The sequence below is a fragment of the Phyllostomus hastatus genome, unplaced genomic scaffold (genome assembly GCF_019186645.2).
Source record: "Phyllostomus hastatus isolate PE091 unplaced genomic scaffold, TTU_PhHast_1.1 phas_contig_17, whole genome shotgun sequence".
In the NCBI taxonomy this organism is placed as follows: Eukaryota; Metazoa; Chordata; class Mammalia; order Chiroptera; family Phyllostomidae; genus Phyllostomus; species Phyllostomus hastatus.
In genome coordinates this window covers 36,874,831-36,899,959 of record NW_025333664.1, presented here as the reverse complement: position 1 = coordinate 36,899,959, position 25,129 = coordinate 36,874,831, and the positions used below count along the sequence as shown (strand labels likewise).

At 38.3% G+C, this 25,129-nt stretch overlaps 1 pseudogene; it reads right to left on the bottom strand.

Annotated features, from left to right (window-relative positions):
* Window positions 1–4,958: 4,958 nt before the first annotated feature.
* Window positions 4,959–5,358, bottom strand: LOC123815203 (annotated as a pseudogene).
* Window positions 5,359–25,129: the final 19,771 nt, after the last annotated feature.

The window sequence follows — 25,129 nt, the reverse complement described above, 5'->3', positions numbered from 1 at the left end:
AGTTCTGGTAATTGTTGAAGTTGAATAATGAGATCCTACTAAAAATCAGAGATGTAGACCAAAGTTTATTCTAAATTTGTTACTATCTCCAGTGCCTTGGATAGTGCCTGAAGCATAGTAGGAACTCAATAAACAGATGCTGAAGTAATGAATAAATAGGAGATGCGCATCTCCATGTTATTTATAGTACTATAATATCAGATTCCGTAAAATCTCCACTAGTCAACAAAAGTTAAGTACATGATGATACAATCAAACAATGGGCTATTATGCATATATCAATATTAAGCATAATATTAAGCTTTAACATTGTCAATATTATGAAAAAGTCTGGAATAGGAAAATTTTTATTGTAATATTAAGTAAAAAAATCAAAAGTCAAATCACATGTATGTTAGGGCACCACTAATGTTAAAATAAAAAAATGCTGGCTCTCATTTCCTTATTCCAATCCCTTAGTCAGGGGGAAAAAAGCAAAAAAAAAAAAAGTTTTTTTAAGCAGCAAAAGTAATCAAGTGAAAAGTCCTCCCTTCATAGTAACCCAAGCCATTTCATAAAACCCACATGAACCACCAGTTTGATCAATACTGTACTATTGAATTACTGAAGCAAGTACTGTTTTAAATGTTTTACATCTTTTAATTCTTACAATCATCACTACAACTGTAACTATTCCCATTTTATTACCAAGAAAACTAAAAGCCTGGGCTTCTTATACAACCAGGATTTGAACCCAGACAGTCAAAATTGGGAAGCCACACTTTGAAACATCACTAGTGCACACTTTTTGTACTAATCTGCCTCTTGCATCTGTGGGGATCAAAAAAATTTGTCTTACTTAGAACCCAAATCCATTACCCTTGTTATCCTTGTTTTTCTACTGAGCAAGCCCTCTCAAATTTCTCCTTCCCCCAGGTGAGACTTTCTAGAACACACATGGCTTTGCCTATAATTACTGCTTACTTGAAATGCATGTGGGATTTTTCATTGTATTATCATTGTCTAGAGAAATATATAATTGGGGCAAAAGGAGTTGTACCTGCTTGGTTTTATCTTACCTGGACCCTTGTTTCATTTAGCTCAACTCAAAAATGAGTTCTTGGATCACTCCTTTCTTATCTCAAAATGTAAGTGTTGTGCAGCCTTTGCCACCTTATCTGTTTCTGCCAATTTGTCCCTTTATTAACTCATACCATTTCTGGTACCATTATACATACAACATTTCCAAACACTTCTAAACCCAATTTAATCTACCAATTATACTTTATATTTATGTTCTTAGCCAAATATCCTTCTCTTATACAATAGATTTTTTATCTCATCATTACTTCCAAATTCTGTGGAAAATAAAATCTTAGCACTTTTATCTCTGGTGGGTCCATGAGTAATTTTTACTCAAAAAATTTTTTTAAAACCTAGTGAATAGCATTTTAAATAATATAAATAATCATTTAGTTTAAAATTGGAGATTACCTTTTATTTATATAACAATGAGCTCATAAGTGGTAGTAAAAAGAGCCAATAAGTAAGTAGTATATTTTACAGCCTGAAGCAGGTTTGTCTCTTTTTTTATGAAGTTTTCTACTACTAATCTGTATAAGAGTTCTTGCTTATGGGTCATAAAACTATCCAATAATATGCAGTTCACATAATCCAATGTTAATGCAATGGACAAATCTACAAAGTGAAAATGATTTATAAGAAATAATTTACAAATTTTATTTGGCCCCAAACTTCTGCAGCAATACCAAAGCGGTTGCCTTGTAAGTACAATGGCTTTCTTAGATAATAAAATTTCAAACCCATGTAAAAAATGCATAGTTTTAAATAGGCACAAATTATTTTCTTGCATACAAAGCAAGATGTTTTTCTTTAGAAAATAATTGGTGTATTAAAATTACAGGTCTAAGTTGCTTTGATTGATTATGCATGAAATGAATGCAAGTGGACACGTCTGGTTTCATTAAGGGAATGCATATTACAGGAACTCTAGAGAGCATATTCTTTTTTTCTATGACTAGTTGCCTTGAATAAACGCTTTTCTTTATATAGAAAAAGTATTCATAAGGTGTTGAAAATACCTCAACAACTAAATACCACACATGATGGTCAATGATGGAGCCAATAAACTGGACAATGAAGTCTAAATATGCTGGATAGTTCATAGATCAAGTGACATAGTATATAAAGACGTGAGGTGGCCATGAGATAATGAGCCAGTGAGACACCAAGGAGTGTTGCTTGTGATTTCCATCTGGTACCTTAAAGAAAGCCAGGAACATTCACCCTGCACAACAGAAGGGCAAGAGAGGGATTGGCTCTGCTTTGCTTTCCATCTAAATTTAATCCCAGTTGTGTCAGTAGTCTCTCCTTTTCCCAGCTTTTACATATCGCACGAGTCGCCTTTAATTGCGAGCAATGACAAAAATGTTATAAACCCTCAACTGTGCAGACTCATCTGACTATTTCCCTTTCTTCTTACTTTCACAGCCAACTTTCCAAGAGGAACATTCCTATTTGATGGTCAGATTAGTTTATTGCATTTTCATGCTGCATTAAGTCAGCCCAATCAAAATGCAAAATCACTGCTTATTACAAGTAAAGCATATCATTGATGAACCTTAATGTTACTACATCCCAGTCTCTTACTCTAATTTTAATTCTAAACCCAAGTTCAGACCTTTATCATATTCATTTCTGCATTGCTTAAGTGATTTATATGTTTGAGAGATTTTATGATTAAAAAATAAAGATCTACTATGAAGCTGAGAATAAGAGCTCATACTGTGAGCTAACTCCCCCAACACCCTCATAGTTTAAAGACACCAGACCAAATGAGGTTGGTATAGCCAGGAAGCCTCTAAAAAGAATATGATGCACACTCTGAAAATTTTAAGTGAAAAATGAAGTACATTCTACTAATATTAGGCAACCAGAAGTAACATCATTATGACAGCAACACAGGTTGTTCCAGACTTAGTCGTCCCCATAAGACCAGCTAGCAAGTCTCCATAGACAAGATACAACTGAGAGAATCCCAGGACTTGAGGTTGAAGCTTTGACCCCCTGGACTAGAGACTGAGAAGGACTACACTAGAAGAGTAAGAGGAGCAGCTACCCTCTAACTGCATTGCTCATCCTGCAGGCCAACACAGTGGTGCACAGACAGCACACCCTGGGACTATGGTTCCTAGGAAAAAAGAGCCCCAGGTGCACACCCACTCCCCCAGCATTGTGGGACACTTCCCAGGAGTCTCACTCATGTCTTACCTCACAGGAACCACTAGGGGAAATACTGGACTAGACCAGTGAGGATCAGATAGAGATGGAAAAGCAGGGAGGGGGATTAGAGCCACTAGGACTCAGACCTTGGTGGACCACATTTCTGCTTGCAGTGATACCTAAGCAGCCAGTGGATCTGCCCATCTACAGAGATGAGCCAGTGGCCTCAATCAGGCAGGGTGTTTGGATGGTACTGCTGCCTGATTTGGGTCCCCATGGCATGGAGCCCATTCTATGTCCCTGCCTGTGCAAGGGAGCAAATTTATAGTCCTATCCAACTGCTGAGCATAGCCTCCAGTCCTGCCCATTTGGGAAGCCTATCCACAGATGCCTGGCAGCTATGAAGCACATCCTAAGGTTTTCTCAGATAAGGGAGCAAATTCTTAGTCCTGCCTAACTGTTGAGCATATAGCTCCTGGCCCCACATACCCAGGCACCTGAAGAGTGGCTCTGATTAGACTCAGAGTCCAGCCTATGGTACTGCCCAGCTGCAGAGCTCAACTTAAACCACCCCACTTAGCAGTGTTGCCTAGCAAATAACCCTGCCAGTTTGCTAAACACAGCCTGCAGCCTTACCTGAGCAGGGGTATGACACCAAATTACTAGCAACAAAAACAAAAATCAGCTAATGGAACTACATCAAATTTAAAAGCTTCTGCACAGCAAAGGCAATGATCAACAAAATGAAAATATCAATCTATGGGATGGAAGAAGTTATTTACAAGTAATATATCTGATCAGAAGTTAATATAAAAATATATAAAAACATTTACAACTCAATAGCAAAATAACCCTAAATAATCCAATTATAAAATGGACAATAGATCTAAATAGATGTTTTTTCCCCAAAGATACACAAATGGCTAATAGGTACATGCAAAGGATTTTGACATCAGAGAAATGCAAATCAAAATCACAATGAGATATCACCTCATACCCAATAGGATGGCTACTACCAAAAAGACAAAAATAATAAGTGCTGGTGAGGATGAAGAGAAAAGAGAATACTTGTGCACTCTTAGTAGGAATGTAAATTGATATAGCCACTGTAGAAAATGGTATGGAGATTACTCAGAAATTAAAAATGGAATTACCATATGATCCAGCAATTTTACTTCTACGTATTTATCCAAAAGAAATGAAATCACTATCTTTAATATATATATGCACCCCTCTATTCATTGCAGCATTATTCATAATAGCAAAGAAGTGGAAAACCTAACTGTTCATTGTTAGGTGAATAAGCAAAAAAATGTAAAAATATAAAAAATATACATATATACACATACAAATGCATACATGCACATATATGAGATATATCTAGAAATTGTCCAGCCATGAAATATGATAGAAACATTCATTGAAAAAGATACAAGAAAAATTGTACATAGGACAATGATGCCTCAGCCTCCTTCAAAGTAGTCACCTTTGAACCTTACACAGTTTTCTCCATGTCTCTTCCACTGTTTAAAACACTCTGCAAAATCCTTTGTTGGAATGGCCATCAGCTGCCTTGTCATATTTTCCTGAATCTCATCCACAGTCTGAAATCTATTCCCTTTCAAAGGTAATTTTAGTTTTGGGAAAAGCCAGAAGTTACAGGGCACCAAATCTGGGCTGTAGGGGGGCCGAGTCACCTGAACATTTATTTTTTAAATGACTGAAACAAAAAAGACCTAAAAACACAGCTTCTGGAAGAACCATTTGTTCTTGCTGTTCTTGTACCTCTCTTTGAACTTGACCTTGGCTTCCTGTCAGGCCTTGCGTTTCATACCAGGGTTTCTGAAGATGTCCTTGTTGATGACACTTTTGTCCAAAGAGCATATCCACAAAGTATCTTGTGGGCATGAGGTGATTGTAGCTATAAACTTTCACAAAAGACTTGATCTTAGACCTCTTGATGATTTTCTTCTTGCCTATGGCAACTGTCACTTTGCGTGGATGGCGGTTAATTCCAGCCCCCAGAGCATGGTTGTAGGAGTGGTCTGAAGTGCCATCATCAATGTTCTTCACGATGACCGCTTTGCATCTGGAGTAGCATCCAGCCAGGATCAGCACCACCTTCCCTGGTTTCATAAACAGATGTTTTGCCAAAACACTCTGCACAAGACGTCAGTACCTGAGTCAGGGTGCTGCCGTAATGAACCTGAAAATCACCAGTTGCCCATAGCTGCAGCCTTAGGAATCATCCAAATAGTTTCTGCAGAGGACTGTTCTAGGTTAAAACAAAATTTGGAGCAGATTTGTGGCTCTGCTCACTCAGTCATTTTGAATGTGACAGCCACGCAGTACACATGCTCAGTCAACAGTATCTACTGCCCCCACTGACTAGTACAGTGAAGTCATCATTGTTCATGAATGCACATTCCAGTCCACTCTCTTTGATTGCCAGGTTACACTGATGCCACACAAATTGATCTGGTTATATTAACAATGGCTGAACTTTCTCTGGATAGACCTTGTATAATGGAATATTATTCAGCCATGGAAAAGGAAATCTTGCCATTTCCAAAAACATGAATGATCCTTGAGGGCATTATATTAAGTGAAATAAGCTGGAGAAAGACAAATACTCCCTGATTTTACCTTTACATGGAATTAAAAAAAAAAAAACTAAACTCAGATATAGAGAGTAGAATGGTGGTTGCCAGGGGTTCAGGGATGGGGAAATGGATGAAGGTGGTCAAGAGGTACAACTTTCCAGCTCTATGATGAGTAAAGCCTGGGAATCTAATGTTATAGTTAACAAAACTATGTTATATATTTGAAAGTTGCTAAAGAATAGCTATTAAAAATTATAACTACACACTATGCTAACTGTGAGATAACGAGCATGCTAATGAATCTTACTGTGGTGGTCATTTTGCAATATATATGTATATCAGATCATCATGTTATACAGCTTAAACTTACACAGTGCCATATGTCAATTACATATCTTAATAAAGCTGGAAAAATAATTAGCAGCTGAATTTATTAGCTGAAATGAAAGGAAGATGCCTGTTGTAATTTTAGAAAAGATGTAGACCATTTAAGATTCTAGTGAATACTCAGGGAATGACAGACATGTCACTTGAAGGCCATTCCTGAGACTGGCAAATGTGGCAAACACATGACTCTATATCATATGCTTTCTAGTGGCTAATCCTAATCCCTCTTGAACTTTATCCCAATCTCTGTGCTGAATCTGTAGCATCCACAACTCTGAGACAATACAGCCTAGCCCTAATACAAGTCTGGGAGATGTTGATTAGGAAAAATAAAAACCTAAAGATGGTGGAGAGTGTATTTAGCCTATTACTTTGCAGGGTAGGGTATTTCAAAATATTAATTGTTGTTCCATTTCTTCACCTACATGGTATAGCTGAAGATTTTTTCTTGCCTGTTAGAAAAGGTCAAGGGATAACTGAAATGGTAATATATAGGCAATGCACAGAAACTATATTGACTAGCTTTAAGTTTAATGACTCAGCATTTTCCTATCTTAGGTTGTATAAATTTGCATGGTGATGTGAAATCCTAACCCTATGCACCTACTTAATACCCAGTCCTACAAAAGGACCCAGGGCTGGAGAAGCTCCTGTCTCTAGCTCTAGGCATTTGAGTCAGAGGGAGGCAAAAGCCTAGCAACTGCTAAGTGAGGGTGGGTCTTCCAGTGCTGTAGAGTGTGTGTGTGTGTGTGTGTGTGTGTACTACATACAAGTTTCATAGTATGTTAGTATAGCTGTATTATTTTTTCTGGTAAGAGACTCAAAATAATGCTAACCTTTGGGGAGATGGCAGCAGGGCATGGTAGTTGCATTCGCTCTTCATTTTAATAATTTCTTTATATCCAATCAGTCAGTAGCTTATAGCACGAGCCTTAAAGCCAGTAAAGTTCATGGGTCTCAGATTTCTTATCCATAAAACAAGAGTAATTTTTATTTCATAACATTGTTTTGAAAATGAAATGAGTTAATATATGTAAAGTGCCCAGAATAGTGCCTGGCACATAATAAGAATTTATTGTTTTCTTCCTCTCTCCCTTCCTCCCTCCCATCCTTCCTCCCTCCCTTCTTTCCTTCCTTCCTTTCTTCCTTATTATTTTTTAATCCTCACTGAGGTTATGTTTATTGATTTTAGAGAGAGAGGAAGTAGATAGAAAAACATCGATGTGTGAGAGAAACATCAATCAGCTGCCTCCTGTACCCACCCTGACTGGGAATCAAACTCGAAACCTAGGTATGTGCCCTGACTGAGGATCAAGCCTACAACCTTTTGGTGCTCAGGATGATGCCCCAACCAAACCACCTGGCCAGGGCATAAGTATTATGTTTATTAGTATTTTAAATATACATGTATGCCTCAGCCCGCGAGGCAGTCAACGGGGTCCGCCGATATACCTGTAACAGATGAAAAGGGATGGGACAGGAGGCGCGAAAGAACGACAGCAAGACAAAGGATTCTGATCAAGCTGCCAGTTTTATTTTAAAATGGAGGGAGTTATATAGAGGAGGGTAGAGGAAGGCAGATAGGGGAAGTAGCTCTGGTTGGTAGCTTTGGGGCGTGCTCTTAACTGGGATAGGCTAGGGGGCGCATGATAGGCGCGTGATCAAGGCACTGATTGGTGTGCCGCCCGTGTGCTCAGGCTAGGCACCTACAATGTTTCTAATCGCAGATATCCTGTTGTGCAGGAAACTTCTGACCACAGATGTCCTGTAATGTACGCGCAATTTCCATCTCTGGCTGCATCAGCCTGCTTTAGGCTTATCCCTGCCCCCAACACATGTATTTTTAAATCCACAGGAGTTATCTAGGTACAGAGCTCTGAGACCATAATATTTATGCTTTTCAGTATTTACACAAACAAATAATACATATTATTCAAAAGAGAAAAATGCATTGCATTCTTATTCACATACTGGCATAGATTATTTTTCTTATAAACTTATTATTACCCATTAGAACACTGAAAGCCTGTCTAAAACCTCACAGCATGTAGCAGAAACATGTTTCAGTTGAGGGATGGGGAAAGCAGAGGAGTTTCTTGGAGCTTTGGTCCAAGTGTCAGCAAATCTGACTTGAACTCTCTGTTCTGCTCCCTACTAGCTGTGTGGCTCAAGATTAACTATTACCCTTCCCTGGTCCGCAGTTTACTTGTGAAAGTTGAAGCAAATGCTCTCTCAGGTGCTGTGCAGCTCTAAAAGTCTATCCTGTTCAATGGGAAAACAGGGACACTCTCTGAGGGCCAATGTTCAGGGGAATCTGAGAAGAGTGGTAGAAGTGACACCAACCTAACAATTTGGGCTGGACTCTTCCTTGAACAGAAATTTTTTCTAAAAATAATCAGTGAAATATGTGGAGTTGTTTCATTTACCAAAGATGGGCATCAAAACACCAAGAGGAGAAAAAAGTACTTCCTAATGCCAACCTGGATAAGATTCCATCCCAGTGTTCACAGGGGGTGCAGAAATTAGCATGCTTTTGTAACTAAGTCTAGAAAGGCAAAAGGGAGTTTCTGCCACTTCTCTCCAATCTGTTACTTGTCTTCAGGTTGTGGGACAAGTTTAGCACCTCAAGAGAAATTTGGAATGTACAAGGCAGATCTGCTCATTTATTTCCAGGTTTTTTTAAAGTTTTGTGATATTTATTTATTTATTTATGTTGTTGTTGTTGTTGTTGTTGTTGTTGTTGTTAAGGACGGTTGTCTTCATTTTCCCTCCACCACTTTCCCTCACCACCCCCACCTCCCACCCTCAATCCTACCCCCCTTTGGCTTGGATCTGGGTCCTTTGTACATGTTCCTTGATGATGCTTCCCATTCTTTCCCCTGTTATCTCCTCCCCCACGCCCCTCTGGTCAGTGTCAGTTTGTTTTTTATTTCAGTGTCTCTGGTTATATTTTGCTTGCTGGTTTGTTTTATTGATTATGTTCCATTTATAGGTGAGATCATATGGTATTTGTCTTTCATGGCATGGCTTATTTCACTTAGCATAATGCTCTCCAGTTCTAGCCATGCTGTCGGGAAGGGTAGGGGCTCCTTTCTTTTTGCTGCGTAGTATTCCATTGTGTAAAGTAGCTATATCTCACTCAAGGCTTACTTATCCAGCCCTCTCTAGCTCTTTTAGCCCCTCCTTCTTTCTGCTTGGGTTATGTTAGGCGCAGCAGACACAGCATACAACCTGCTGTGTGCTAATGGAAGTGGATTTATTTGGCTTGAAAATCTGCTACTTTATTTTTGGAACATTTAAATTTCATGCTTAGATATTAAAACTGTAAGTTATAAATTATAAAAAGCAAACATAATACTCATGGAATTCAACCACTGGACAACATATATATGGTTAAGATTGATTCCCTCTATCCTCTTAAAATAACCCTACTTTCTGCTTTTCAATATTTGTTTTCATTTACCACTACAGATGATCACCTCTCTTGTATAATTTTTTCTTTCTATAGCCAAATTTAAATTACCCGTGGGGTGGCAGAAGCACTAACTTAAATTCAATGATAGAATAAATAAATGGTACAGAAACCTCATTTTGAGTTTTTCAACTTTCCTTTGCACCAGACTTTGGGTAGCTCTGCTTAAGAAAGCCCTCAGTCCCAATGCCTTCTCATTCTTCTGCCTCCTAACAGCTCCTCTGCCTTGTAACAACCATGGTGGAGACCCCAGCAAGAGAAACATGGATGGAAAAACAATGAAGGCCCGAAGAAATTCAAAAGATGAGGGAAAGCTGAGTGTGATCATAGTTGTGCTGCCCATTTCTAATGAGTTTACTGCTGGTTTATTTTGGGTGACCTAGAGTTACAATTTGGGGTTACAGAATTTTTTATAAAGGTGTCCAGTCTCTCCATTTCTCAAGGCAGGTGGCAAGAGGGATCACTGGCCATGACACTAGGTAGATGTATTTTCAAAGGCAGCCAGAGCATTACAAAAGTACAGGAAAGAACATTGGTTTTACTTACTCTGTTCTAATACCATGTTTTCTTCATGTTGTTTAACTTTTGCCTAACATCCTCTAAGCCAACCAAAATAGATGGATAAGTAGTTCTTTAAGGGCTATTCCAGATGACTACATCTTGCTTCTATTTCTTAACATTGCTCAAACCTAACTCATACTCTATGGGATCAAAACCCATGTTTATTTCTACACAAGCTCCATGCATCAGGGTTTCTTAGTGCTAACACAGTCAATACCATTTATAACACCAAATTTTCTACTTCATGGAGCTATTGTGAGGATTGTAGGAACCAGTTAAGTAGAGGTCCTACTATGAGCTTGGCATGGGGATCAAAACTGGGAAACAGGGTTCTTGTCCCCAAAGATCAAATGGTTTGATTGAGAAGATCTATGTAAATATAGATGACTATAATTTTAATGAGAGAGGGACACTGCTTTGTAGCCCACAAAGCAAAATATAAATCTTATAATGAATGGTTTCATGTCTAGTTTCTAAATTTCATACTTATTTTTATCTTCACCAATGTTGTTCATAATCTTTGGCATTTAATATTTGATGCAATACACACTTGCTGAATTTCTTTCTTAGAAGTCATAGCCTTGGTACTGTACAGCAGTGTAATTATGTAGTTATTAATTCTTTAAACATGAAAGCTAACATCTCTCTCTCTCCCTGCTCTTCCTATTCTGATCTTCTTTCTTAATATTTTTGCCTTTCTTATATATGGTTTCCTTGTCTTTATGAAACTCATTTTTGTGGCTACCCCATTTTCCTTGATATTGGTACAATACTGTGTATGTATGTAACTAGCAAAGGGGAATTATGTTGAAAATGGAAAGTTGGAGAAGTTTACTTAACTGGGATCAGAGATTCTAAACTATGGGATTAAAGAAACCCAGAAAGTGAGCATATCCCCTAATGACTTAACTCTTGCTCTAGTCATAGCTTAGATAAAGGTGGGCTGGGATAGGTCGATGTGGAAAACTAAGGCAGAAGGGACAGAGACATAAGGATGAAAAAACCTATGTAGGAGTCAAGTTCCAAGTCTGGGAAAGAAGCATGCATGAGTAGAGGAAACTTGAGAACTGCCACAGAGTTGAGGATATCTCATTAAGGACCTGGGGGCTAAAACTTGGGTCCTGAGGGACTGGATGGTGGAGTCTGTACTATGGCACTCATTAAATGGTCAACAGGGTCAAGATACAGGAGGCCTAAACAATGGGGTTCAGATCTGGCCATGAAACAATTCACACCAGATGTCCAACCTCTTTACCCCTAGCCAGGACACCAGGCAGGTGTAGTATATTTCCAGGAGCATTACAAAAGAAAAATCCAAAGTTCTTATATCAGAGGTTACAAAATGCCTCATGGATCAAAACCAACCTACATGCTTAATAATAGTAGCCAACACTTGTATAATACCTACTGTGTGATGAACATGCCTCTAAGTGATTTATATATTATTACATATTAATGAATATCATATTCACCACAACTTTGAGGGTGGAGATTATTACTCTTCCCATTTTACAAATGAGGGAATGAATCTCAGAGGTTAAACCACTTGGCCATGATCACTCAGTGGAGAAATGGAGGACTCTGGAATCAAAACCTGAGAGTCTTAAAGACTGGAATTCTAAGCTCTATGCTACACTTTATGTGTCTTATTTGGATCAAGCACTAATTTGTAATAATTTGAAATGAGCTGTCAACATGTAAAAATTGGAAAATATTACATAAAATTCACAATACTAGTTTCTCTTGAGTAATTGAAATATCTGTCAACCTGGGTCCACATTCTTCCATAGCAACAAATTACTGGCATTGGTAGTCATGGCCTATTAGATGACACATGAGCTTTCATTCATGTGTCACCTTAATGTTTACACCCAACTCCTCTCACTCATTTGTAAACTTATATGACACCAATGGGAGAGCAAGTTTGTAAGCTTCTGGATTAGAAAATCAAAGTGAGAAGAGCACATAAATATGAGAAGAATGCAGGGTCCAAGAGCTAGACAAAATGGCAGCCACTGGAGATAAATTGCACAAGGTCCAAGACTATTGTCATTGGATACTCATCTTATTTTTATGGATCCTTGGGATGGAGAGATTTTTGAACTGTGTCAAAGGTTCAAGGTCATTGTAGCAGGATATACAGATTTTGAAAGCAAGTTCTGATTACATTGACCCCAGATCTTTTTTATATGCACTCTCTGCTCATGAATTAAATTAGGGCCACAGTAGATTTGACAAAGTTATTAGGGACAAGCTAGCAGAAATGCTGATCCAGAGAAGAAAAGGTGACTAAGGTGACTGAGAAAACTGTTGTTCTCATGAGTCAACGGTTTTAGTTTGAAGCATTTGGGAACAATAAATATGTCTCCTTTTGGGTGAGCAACAGGAGGGAGCAGATATGAGACTGAAGTATCAATCTTTCTTTACCTGTGCTGTCCAACATTATAGCCACTTTTTAAATTTAAATATTTTTAGTTTATTTTTTAAAAAACTTTATTTATTTTTAGAGGGAGTGGAAGGGAAGGAAAAAGAGAGGGAGAGAAATATCAATGTGTGATTGCTTCTCATGCACTCTTTACTGAGGACACGGCCTGAAACCCAGGCATGTGCCCTGACTGGGAATTGAACTGGTGACCCTTTGGTTCACAGGCCAGCACTCAATCTACTGAGTCACTTCAGTCAGGGCTAAATTTAAATAATTTTAAATTAAATTAAAAGTTCTGTTTTTTGTCTCACTGACCACATTCCAAGTATGCAATAGCCACAAGTAGCTACTGGTTACTGAACTGGACAGTGAAGCTTAGGAATATTTATTCCCTGGTCAGTGCACTGAGTTGACTGGAGCATCATCCCATACACCAAAGTGTTGCTAGTTTGATTCCCAGTCAGGGCACATACTTAGCCTGGAGGTTTGATGCCCAATCAGCAGGTATGGGATGAACTCATTGATGTTTCTCTCTCTCTCTCTCCCTGCCTCCCTTCCTCTGTCTCTAAAAACATCAATAAACATATATTTGGGTGAGGATTTAAAAAAACTGTTTTTTTTAAAAAAGAGCATTTCCATTATTATAGAAAGTTCTATTGGCTTAGAGAGAAGACCATCATTTTCATTAGCTTTTGCATCATGTTCCATACACTTGAAAAAGGCAATATCCACAGAGTGTCCTTGTACTTGGCAATGTGGAATTATTTCTTAAAATAATGAATATGAACAAGCACTACCCCAAATAAATGTAATTTTTTTGCCCACTGAGGTCTCTGTCTCTTTGTCTTAGAATCCTAAAAATGTTCAGCTCAAACTCTCCTTCAATATTCCATGGAAGTTTTTTTTTAAACAATCTAAATTTATTTTTTTTATAGTTCTGAAGACTGAGAGTCCAATGTCAAGGTACCATCAGAGTCAGTGTGTGATGAGGACTCTCTCAGTGGGTTGCAGATGACCACCTTCTCGCTGCTTCCTCACATGCCTTTTCTCTGTACTCCCATGGAGAGAGATCTCTGTTGTCTTCTCTTCTTAAGAGAGCAGTAATCCCATTATGAGGGCCAACCCTCATGACTTCATCAAAACCTAATGACCCCCAAAGGCCCCATTTCCAAATACAATCACATTGTGGATTTGAGTTTCAAAATATGGATTTTGGAAGCATACAGTTCAGTCCATAGCAACCACGTACTATGTGTTGGTGCTGGGAATAAAGGGTAAACAAGAAGTACAAAGCCCCTGCCCTTGTGTAGTATATACCCTAGAGGAAAGTGGGGAAGAAAATAAGAGAAAAGTTAAAAATATATGATATATAATAAGTAGTAAGGAGAGAACAAAAAGAGGCTGTTACAGAGACAGAGTTGAACAAACTTCAGGAAGTTAATCAGGAAAGGCCCCTTAAGTGGTGAGAAGAAGACACTTCATGAAAGTTTTAAGTCTTGCCCATGATTTCTGGAGATATTCATGGCACCTTAGTTCTCATGGAGACCTTTGTCTCCTGACTCCTGCTTCCTTATCATATCAACTGACCTAGCCACTCAGCCAGCCCCTCGACTGTTCTCCACACACAAAATATCATGTCCACAGAAAATATTACAAGTAGGATAAGGGAAGAGAAGAAGCATTTCCAATGCAGTAACACAAAAGTTTACAATTTAATATCAGGTGCCTTGGAATTTTGTCCAGCTACCTAATTACAGAACATTCTTCAATAGTCCCTTCCTCAAGACTAGCTCCAACATCCTTCATGAATCCTTTCTCCTCAACCCTTCTCTACTTCTTTCTCTCTCTTGTGTTCTCCATTCTCTCGGGCATACCACACATTTCTCCTCTGGTTTCATGCCAAAGCTCTTTGCTAGTACTTTACAGCACTGCCTATTTCAGACTCCTCTTGCCCCCCTCGGGATCTCAACTACTCAAAGAAAAACTATTTTGGGTAATTTCCCCAAATAAGGAACAATCTCTAGATGAGTAGCTATTAATAAAATGGACATTTCATCTCCACCTATGAGCACAATTCTTACTTTTTTGAACCCCTTAGAGCCTGTATTATTACATAGATTCTTTTTTGTGATGTGGAATGCTAATGAAACAGACCAAATGTGTTATATGGTAAGGAGAGGCTATGCTCTGAGTCACAGAAATACTTACAATGGATGGGAACCTACAGTTCTGCTAAACACAACACTTGGAATATGAGAGTATGGCAGTTTCAGGTTAGGAGGACTTGGAAATCGCTTGGAGTTAAAAGAATTAATGTAAACTTTTTAGGTTATGATTTTTTCCTTAAAATCACTTCTTAAGTGAAAGTGGTTATTATTTCTACATTAAAATAAGCATCTGAGCCTTTATTCTTTAAGGTACAACCTTTCCCTATTATGCTAACATTAGTTTCCTGGGTAACTAAAACAAAGGCAGAGAACCATTTTGGGGACTTGGTCCTGGTCCTATCATTCAAACTTTCTTTAACATAATGCTTATCCAACATTAGTTTACATAAGAATGCTCTAGAGTCCTCATTAAAGCACAACTATGGTACATTTACACAATGGAATACTATGCAGCAGAAAGAAAGAAAGAAGGAGGGTGGATCTGGACAGCATTATGCTAAGTGAAATAAGCCAAATGGTGAAAGACAAATACCATATGATCTCACCTATAAGTGGAACCTAATCAACAAAACAAACAAGGAAGCAAAATATAACCAGAGACACTGAAATAAAGAACAATCTGACAGTAACCAGAGGGGAGGTGGGAGTGGTTAATGAGAGGTAAAGGGGGAAGGGTCATCAAGGAACATGTATAAAGGACACATGGACAAAGCCAAAGGTAGGTAGGGTCAAGGGTGTGAGGTGGGGATGGATAGGGTAGGGGGAAAATGGAAACAACTGTACTTGAACAACAATAAAAAAGAGAAAAAAATAAATAAAATAAAACATAGATTGCTGGGCCCCACTCTGGAGCTTCTGATTTAGTAGTCTGTGGTGAGAATTTTAGTTTCTAAATGCAAATATAGAGAATTTAAAATTAAAAGATTGAACTGTGTGTGTGAGCTACTGCATGTGTGCCCCACACACAGTACCCCTACATATCTCCTATATATGTGGACTTCTTTTTCAGTTTTCTCATCATGACTGAGGCTGCTTCCAGGTCCCTTGGCAGATTGGGAAGAACTGGAGATCACGGAAGATGATAGTACACCAGATTACTTCCACCCCTTTATCTGAGGGCTAGCATTTAATCCAATCCAGAAACATAGAACCCCTACCTAACTGGCTTTAGATCATCCCAGAAGACAAGATTCCTATGTTAAATAATGTTTTCAAAGCTTTCTAGGCAAAAGAAAAAAAACCACCCCAGACCCATGATGGTTAGGTCACCAAGCTGGTACTGTATCTTTAACCTTCAAGTATTCGTTGGTGCAGGAATAAAGTAAATTTATGGGACATGGAGAATACAAGGGCCTACAAATCAGTTTCTGTGTATATCTATCTTCATAAGGACAACTGTTCTCCCAAAATCCTCCTAAGATCCTGAGAATTCCTCATCTTGAGTTCTCTTTGTGACCTTGATGACCATCAACTCACCCTGATGACTGGTATTTGCTAGTCTTGGCCAATCTCTCAAAAACAACCACTTTTCCCACTGGCTGCTCTGTGTCTCATCTTAGTGCTGCTTTCTCCTAAAACCAAAAACCCCTTTTATATACAGTATGGCTCCATTGTAACTGATTATTTGATATAGGGTTATGAATATTTTGTGTTTAATTATACAGGTCCACCAGACAGCATGTCTCTCAGATGAAGATTCCCTGTAACCCAATACCTTTAAAAATAATTTAAGCTTTTTTTCTTGTCAGTTGGTTCTTTTGTCTAAAAATTGAATGACACAAATATAGCAGTTATTGAGTCAGCCTGACATTTACCAGCTAGTTAGGTTTTACAATGAAGAACTTTTTTATTAAGGGCTTTGTAACATCAACAACAAAAAATAAAGCTCAAACAAATCTCACCTTAAATCATAAGAAATTGGATTATCTTGTAGCCTAGAGGCAATGCTTTACTGAGCATGCATTGCCGGATTCTACCAGCCAAAATTGTCCTGTAAGTGTATGGCTATCTCTCCACTAATTGAAGGAGAGGATGGTAAGAAAGGAAGCCCTTAATGAAGCTGTGAATTCACAAACAATTGTCTTTGTTCCTGGCCTCCTCCTTCATCTTTTACCCTTATGTAATTGGGTATATGGGTGTGTGCTTGCAACTTTTCTCTAAGATTCAAATCATTAGAAAATAAAAAAGTTAAATGTACTATGACTTAGGTTATTATTAGATGGAAGATAGGTCCTGACTGTAACACAGACCTCTCTTTACTTTTTAAACTTTCTTCATCTCACCTCTATTCCTCCAAAACTATTGCTATTCTTGGTCATGTTTCAGGGAAGGAAAAAAAAGAGTTTTTCTGGTATATAATTTCTGTTTATTTCATTAGAAGACAAATGTATAAGAAATAATGAATTCAAAGTTCTCCACTGCTATACCTACAAATCCTAACAGTTAAGAGCATTGAGTACTATAATATGATGATTACTTTGCAAGATCTCCTACACATGTTATTCCACGGAATTCCTGCAAAATCTCCAGAGGTAATCTCCAGTGAAGAAATGTAGGCAGGAAGGATTAAATAAATTGCCCAATGTCACACAGTCACCGATGACAGCCCAATGGGATCACAAAACTCATACTGTCTTCTAAAAATGGGAATATATTCTTGCTTCTCAGTGGAAGGGAAAACCTGACACACTAGCAGGAAAAGGACAGCTTCCATAATAAACCTTGCTGGCTATAAAGTAGACCATTTTACAGGGTGATATAAAAAGCAGGCAGAAAGATGATATTAATGATACTTGAGACTCCTCCTAGTATCTTTGCATTTACATATGTGGAGTGGGAAAATCTCTCTGTCCCTAGTTACTTTTAACAATCTCAAAAATAAAGGCAGGTCAAAGTTATAGTCAGAATATTCAGTCAAAATATTCAGGCTGCAGCTGAATTTATTACAAAAGGGCAGAAAAGAATTTGATTTTGGGTAAATACAACTCAGTAATTGCTAAAAGAAAATTGGCAGAGGCAAAGCTGAAAATATAAATAATTGGGGGAACACTAATTATTATTATGGAGATGTGAGGTACATTACCACAGAACCAGATAAATACCTAAATCAGAGCTTAAATAATAGTTTCTAAATTTATCTGTTCTCTGCAAAGCTAAAGCAATGTTCTAAACAACCTGCAGAGGAATGATGGAACTGAATAATGAAAATAATGAAACAAAACAGTGTCTTTGCAACCTGGATGGCCCTTTAAGTTTATTCTTCAAAAGACTTCATCATTTCTCACTGTAAGACACAGAAGCTGTTTGGAAACAAGTTCCACTTTTGTTCTTTGAACCTGCCATATCCACATGGGTCCATGTGTTTCCTCCTGTCATTACCTATGACTGGCATGCTTTGGACACTGTTCTTTGCCTTCCTGGGTCCAGCCATTCTCCATGTCCAGCTCAGTTTTGCTTCCCCAGGTCTTCTTCCCTGACCACCCCACATGTCATGAATGGTCCATTTAACAGACAGTTATTGCACAGAGTCTTGTAGCCATGCTCAAATCATTGTTTTTAATGACAATTTAAATCTTGACTCATAATTTAACTTTTATTGTATAGCAGTCTTGTCTGTATCCAAGTCCTTAAGGCAAGTTTTGTGTTCAGTGTGATTAGGTGGAGAGTAGAGCTGTTAAGTCTGGGAGAAAAGACAATGGCACTATTGGACAGCAGTGGAAGGTAGGGGGAAGGGGAGATAGACTGAAGATGCTGGGGTGGATGGGAAGTACTACCAACAACTTATAAGGTGTAGATCTCATGGGAGAAATCTGACAGATCTACATAAAGAAATTGGCAAAATGTGTAAGAAAAAGAAAAAAGGTTTGGGGATAGATAATAGTACTAGAAGTTTGGAAGCAAAGTTACAGATAAAAAGTAGCTATTGACTCAAAGCTGAAAAAGATAAAGATGAACTGGGAAAATGAGGCAGAATGAAGTAAAAGAAAGAATAGGCTTAGGAGTCTGATGCTACACTAGGACTCTGTTTTCACCACTTCCTATTTGAGTCAGATGAATCCAGTTCCCAGCTCATTGAGGTATTTTTCTTTGTAGAAAACATAAAAGGTCTTACCTGAAAGCACCGCTGGAAGGATAAAATGAGGTAATGTACATAAAATGCCCATCAAGATGTCTAACACCCTGCAGCTGTTAGTACATATTCCTTTTTTCTAGGGGAACTGTGAAGTGAATATTGGAATTACAGGATTGAAAGTGAGTTTGTTGGGAACCACCCTGCCTCGTTTCAGAAGCTGTACCCACCCCCCACCCCCCCACCCCCATGGCTAAGGCTGAGTGAGGGACCTTCAGACCAGAAGCCACTAAGGAGACAAAACTTATCTCCCTGGCAGGTGTGCCGCTTCTGCTTCTTTTTCTTCACCCTGCCTGGTCCCCAATGCTTGATTGGTTAGCCACTGATGGGCAAGATTACCCAAGTGGGGAACAACCTAAGACAGGTACAATCACATGGAGACTCTAGGGAAGGACTTGGGGGGCTATAGCAAAAGTGGGTGATGGACCCTCGCCCCTTGGCTTTGACAAAGCCGGAGTCCTCATTCTGTCTGCAAGAAGTTTCCTAATCTCTTGGCTGCCTTACTTCCCCTGCCTGACTTAAGCCTGAAACAATGACAGAGGGAGGTGCAGCCCTGTGCTGAAAAGGGCGGGTTCCCCGGGTAATCAGGCCTAAGAAAGAATATGTAAAATCCTGTGAAATCTGCTTTGTTTAGAATGCTCTCAATTAAATGATAAGGGTCCAAGCAAGAAGTGAGTTTGTTTCTCAAAGTTTTATGGCTCTTTAGCTATCTGACCCTGACTCAAAATAGACCCTCAGAGTTCTTTGTATGTTATCTATTATTTGATCCTTACTGCCTGGCAATGATTAATGAGCTTTACCTGTATTCCTGTGCAAATGAACCCAATAAAAGCCCATTGAGGAAAAGGCTCTCGGCTCTTCTCCTTTGAGAGATTGGCCCCTTTTCCTCTCCAAGCAGATCATGTCTTGGGAGACTTATTCTCATCCCTGGCAGCAGGAGGGTCCCTGGGGGCAGAACCCCCCCACATGAGTTCACTTAGAAAATATAAGAGATATTTTCAAATCCAAGGGCCAACCTAACATACATAAAATAGATCTCTGTAACAATGAAAACAAGGAAATTACAAGGAAAAATAAAGACCAATTGCACATCTACTATGTCTCAAGCACTCTGATGGACTTTGGGGAGCCAAGGATGGGAAATAAGGTATGGTCTTTGAGGCCTTAATCCCAAATAACCAAAAGTATTTTATGGTAGGTTAAATACCAAAGGTTTGGAAAATTTAAAAAAACATTTAAAGCTAGCATATAAACTAAAATAACAAGTTACGTGCTAGTCAGCTAAGTAGCATTTGTGGAAAAATACAAGGAACAGTTTGTGAAAGAAACAACTTGACAAGCATAATGTAATTTGATTAGGAACATGAACGGGTTGGCTTCCTTTGAAGTCATTTACTGCCATGGTATCTGATTTTAGACCAACATTGCTCCTAATAACTATATTGGATTTGGAACACTAACCATATGATAGCTAATATCTTAAGTTTTTTTTAAATGTAGAAATAGAACAAAGAATAAAGAGGATGGAATCCAATTGCAAGAAATCTAAATGTTGATGTAAAAAGACAGTATGGAAAAATATATAGTTCAAATCTGAGAAAATCCCAGATAAAATGTATACTGTTAAATTTCTACAGCGTTTGCATGTGGAATGTGTATTTCATCTTTTCAAGTATACTGTATGGAAACCAAAATATTTATTGCAAAAACATTTTAGTTGGTTGACAATATGAAGCAATATTAAGCAACTTGATACACTCTAGAAGGACTGCAGTCATTCTTGTGATGTCTATCTGGGAATTAAGAAATGACAATGCTCAAAAAAAGACTGAACAAAAGAGTAAAACAATAAGTGCATCTATAAATTAAAGCATCATTTAGTGAAGATGGCTAAGATGAGATATCTAGGACTAGATAGAACTTTAGTGATGAACTTTTTCCCACACCTTAGATAATTCATGGCACAATCACTCCCTTTGAATTTCTTTTGGTCCTCATCAAGAGCTCTGGTTGACAACATTCTGTCTACAAGTCAAATGGTAAGTGGTGGCTGATCATGACTTCTATTCAGCCTGAGAGTCAGATGGGGCAGGAAGGATGTTCAGTTCTCTCTCCAAGTACTCTCTAAAGGTTTCAAGTAGAATGTGGTGGGAGCATAGCCAACAATCTAGGTCAGCCTCATGTCAAATTCATTCCACTGCAGGTGTGGAACTGTCCTCTCACAATGGATCAGGCCCCTGAAGCCTTACATACTGTCATTTGGATGTCTGATTCCAGCCCAACCCAGAGCAGCAAATTCAGATGAATATTTAGCTTCATTTTCAATGGTGACTCTTTACCTTACTCTAGCAATAACCTGCTGCGTGACTGTAGTCAGATCATATCATTTATATTTGTCTTGTGGAGACAATCACAGCCACCTGAAAGTACTATAGAACTATAAAGTGCCATCCTTTAAACTCTAAATTCAAAGATCTCCCTAAAATGCCTACTGAATTGAAATTGTAATGTCCACATCATCTATTTCACCAGGTTATATGTGTGTTGAAATAAGCTAATTCATATCAAAAGTTGTTGAAAAAGTTGAAATTACAATATCAAAATAAGACATTAAAAAATAAGACTTTTTTAAATACTACCACTTTCTATGCAATCAATTTTTTCAAGCTTCCTGGAGGTGATAGTGTTACACATAATCTCTAAAAATTTAATTCTGTTGCAAATGAGAACTTAATAAATCAAACCTCCTATTTGCTCATGTTTAACTACAAAGTTAAAAACTAAATGCTGAGATGAAAATTAATGACATGAAGGCATTTGATATTTAATTCCTTGATAACTAGTACTATGTTTTATTCATCTCTGTCTTTGTAAGATCTGGCAAAATGTTAATCCCATAATAGAAAGTTTATAGATAATCTTGAATTAATTAAGAAACATTCTCATCACAGCTCATCAAAATAGTACAGATCCTCTACCTTTTGTTTCTCTGTGAAGAATGAGAATGCACGATCAATTTTTTTTCACATAAATGTTTGTAAAATGTCAAGCATTGTTTTACAGAATTCAGTGAATTATCTCCTGTTGCCTTCCTATTTCTAATAGTGAGCATTCCCCAATTCCCTCAAATACACATGAAAGCCTTTGATTTCTCTTCTGATGGTCATAGCGTTGGTGGATTTCCTATCATAATGATGGAAATAATGAGGGCTCTAGTGCCAACTTCATGTGCACAACTGCTGCATTGAATATCTGGATTGCATACAATTTTGTGCTAGTAAAAATGAAAGGAAGAAGAAAAATACAATTTGGAAACGAATTTGATAGAAAAAGCTCCTTATGGCTGATGAAATGACTGAGAAACTGTGTGACATTTTACCATCCTCAGGAATAATCTTCAACTTGGTAAGAAGTCAAAATACTCACTTTAAAATTAGTAGGATAAGTGGTTGCCTGCATATGGGACATTGGGAGAGATGAATTGCAAAGGGACTCGAGGAAACAATTGCAATGTTTGATATCTTAATTGTATTGGTAGTTTTATGAATATGTGAAGGGACCCCCCCCACCCAAATCAGGAAGTATCTTCTGGAGGATGGTCTTCCCCTGCTAGGTGAGCGTTCTAGGAACCCATCTGTATTAGTGTACCAGCTGGCAGTGTTGTGAGATACTGTGTTCAGATCGAGTGAATTTTTTTTTAAGGCTCTTTCAATGTGTTTCTCCCTTTCATGATAGGTGATTTAGGAGTGTACCTGCCCATACCAACCTGAGTTTTCGGCAGTTTTGGGCCAAAAAATGGCATGATCTCAGGCTCCACCCTCCTTATTCACCTGATCTTGCCCAGGGCAACTTTGTTCTGTTTCCCCAAATGAAAAAAGTCCTCAAAGAGAAATATTTTGCTGATGTGGAAGAGGTGAAACAAAAAATACCAAAAGCACTAAAAAGCATCAAAATTGACAAGTTCAAAAACTGTCTTGAGCCCTGGCTGGTATGGCTCAGTGGTTGAGTGCCAGCCTGTGAACCGAAGGGTTGCCAGTTCGATTCCCAGTCAGGGCACATACCTGGGTTGTGGGCCAGGTCCCCAGTAGGGGACATGTGAGAGGCAACCTCACATTGATGCTTCTCTCTCTTTCTACCTCCTTTTCCCTCTGTCTAAAAATAAATTTAAAAAATACATAAAAACAAAGCAACAAAAAACCCAAAACTGTTTTGAGCAGTGGAAAAATGTCTCAATAGGTGAATTGCATTAAAGGGACAGTATTTTGAAGGAGACTGGTTTAAACATGTAGGAATAAATGCACAATATTTTATAAATAAGTTCCAGTTTTGGGGGTTGCCCCTCATATATTTCTGTCAAGACTCATCCATTATACCCATGAGGTATATGCAATTGATTATAGATAAATTGTACAAGAATAGAGTTGTCAACAAAAGTGAGAGGGCAGAGCAAATTAATACACCAAGAATGAGCAGCTGAGGACCAGGAAAGGAAAGAATCTTGGCTTTATTCCTAGTAGGGCTGTTAAAAATCATCCAATGCTGTGTTTCCTAAAGTAGGCTTTATTTAACAATAGTCTTGCAAGAGGAGAGGAACTTGTGCTCCAAGGTCAAATAAATATTGGAAATGAATAAATGTTCTATCAGTGCATGTTAGCATAATAAATAGGCTTTAAGAAGTCCCATAAACAAAATTTGTTTACTTTATTTCACCTGGCATTTCCCAAACTTATTTCAAGTGAAACCTATTAAAAATGTCCTATCTGAATGCTTCCTCTCATGTGGACATAAGAAAATTGTGTGGTTATTTAGGAGACAGTATTAGTTAAGAGCACAAGCTTTGACAGAACAGGTATACCTATCAAGAAACTCTTGGACAAATCAAAGCAACTTTCTAAACCTCAGTTTTCCCCTCTGTAAAAATGGGATAATAGAACCTAAATCTTAAGGTTGCTCTGAGGAATAAACAAACAGTTCATATAAATGCTAAGGGCAGCATACAGCCTCCAATAAATACTATACTTATGTGTGGGTAGGACAGTTGTGACTACAGTTCACATTTCAGATGTCCCATAACCCATCAGCAAGAAAACATCCTCTGTATTGGTCAGGATTTCCTGTAGACATTCATTGCCCATTCTTAGTATTCCACAGCTGAACTCCTCCCTCCCTGTCATTCATACCATCTCACAAGTAGCTCAGAGAGAAAGAAAATGACGCAGAAGAACTGACTCAGAGTGAAAGAGAAGTTCATCCTCCCAGGGCTGACTGAAGTTCATCAAATGGATCAAAATTTTTCATGACATATTTGCTATTCCTTCAAATAAAGATAGAGTGAACCTCCTTGATATGGAGGCTTAGACTGAAGAGAAACATAAAAGTAGAAAACTCAGAGAAGTCTCTCTAAAACAAAAAGCAGATACCAGTGCTCCATTTGGGTTATGTTTAATGAACCTGAACCAAATACCCACACACTTAAGGTTACTGAGAAATGCTGTTGCTTGTTAACATTCAGATGTGCTTTTATTTAATTATCCTGCGCTACCCACAAGTCCTCATCTCAAAATTGGTGACATGAGTGATCTGTACTCCATCAGAAGTGGAACCCACCTCACGGCACATGCTGTGCACATGTGCTTTCAGAGCACATGCTGGGGAGGGATGGGGTTGCCATAGCAACACCATCCAGCACTACCTAATCCTTCCCTTAGCACCCTCCTTTCTAGGACCTCATCTTTCCTGGAAGATTGCTTTTACAGAAGGGCAAGTAATGCTGCACTATGCTAAGCCCTGGATTTTCAGGTAGATAAAACACCAAGGATCAACATGATAACTATATTATTTCCAAGTCAGGATGCACATGAGAATCATCCATAACTTGGAGCCCTGGTGCCTGGGCTCCAGACCTATGGAATCAGGCTTTCTAGGAATTTGGCATAGGAATTCAGACTTATTTAATAAGCTCCACAAATTTGAAGAACCAGTGATTTACTGTAATTTTTTTATTTTATGCCTAAACAAAATAAGATCCTAAGGCCCCAAGAACTGAATGAATAAAACTTCCTGATACCCTTGCAACTTATTTATATTGACAGGAAAACTGAGTTCAATTTAATGTCCTCAAGTTCCAAGAGAATTATCTGCATATGCTTGCTATGTGCCTTG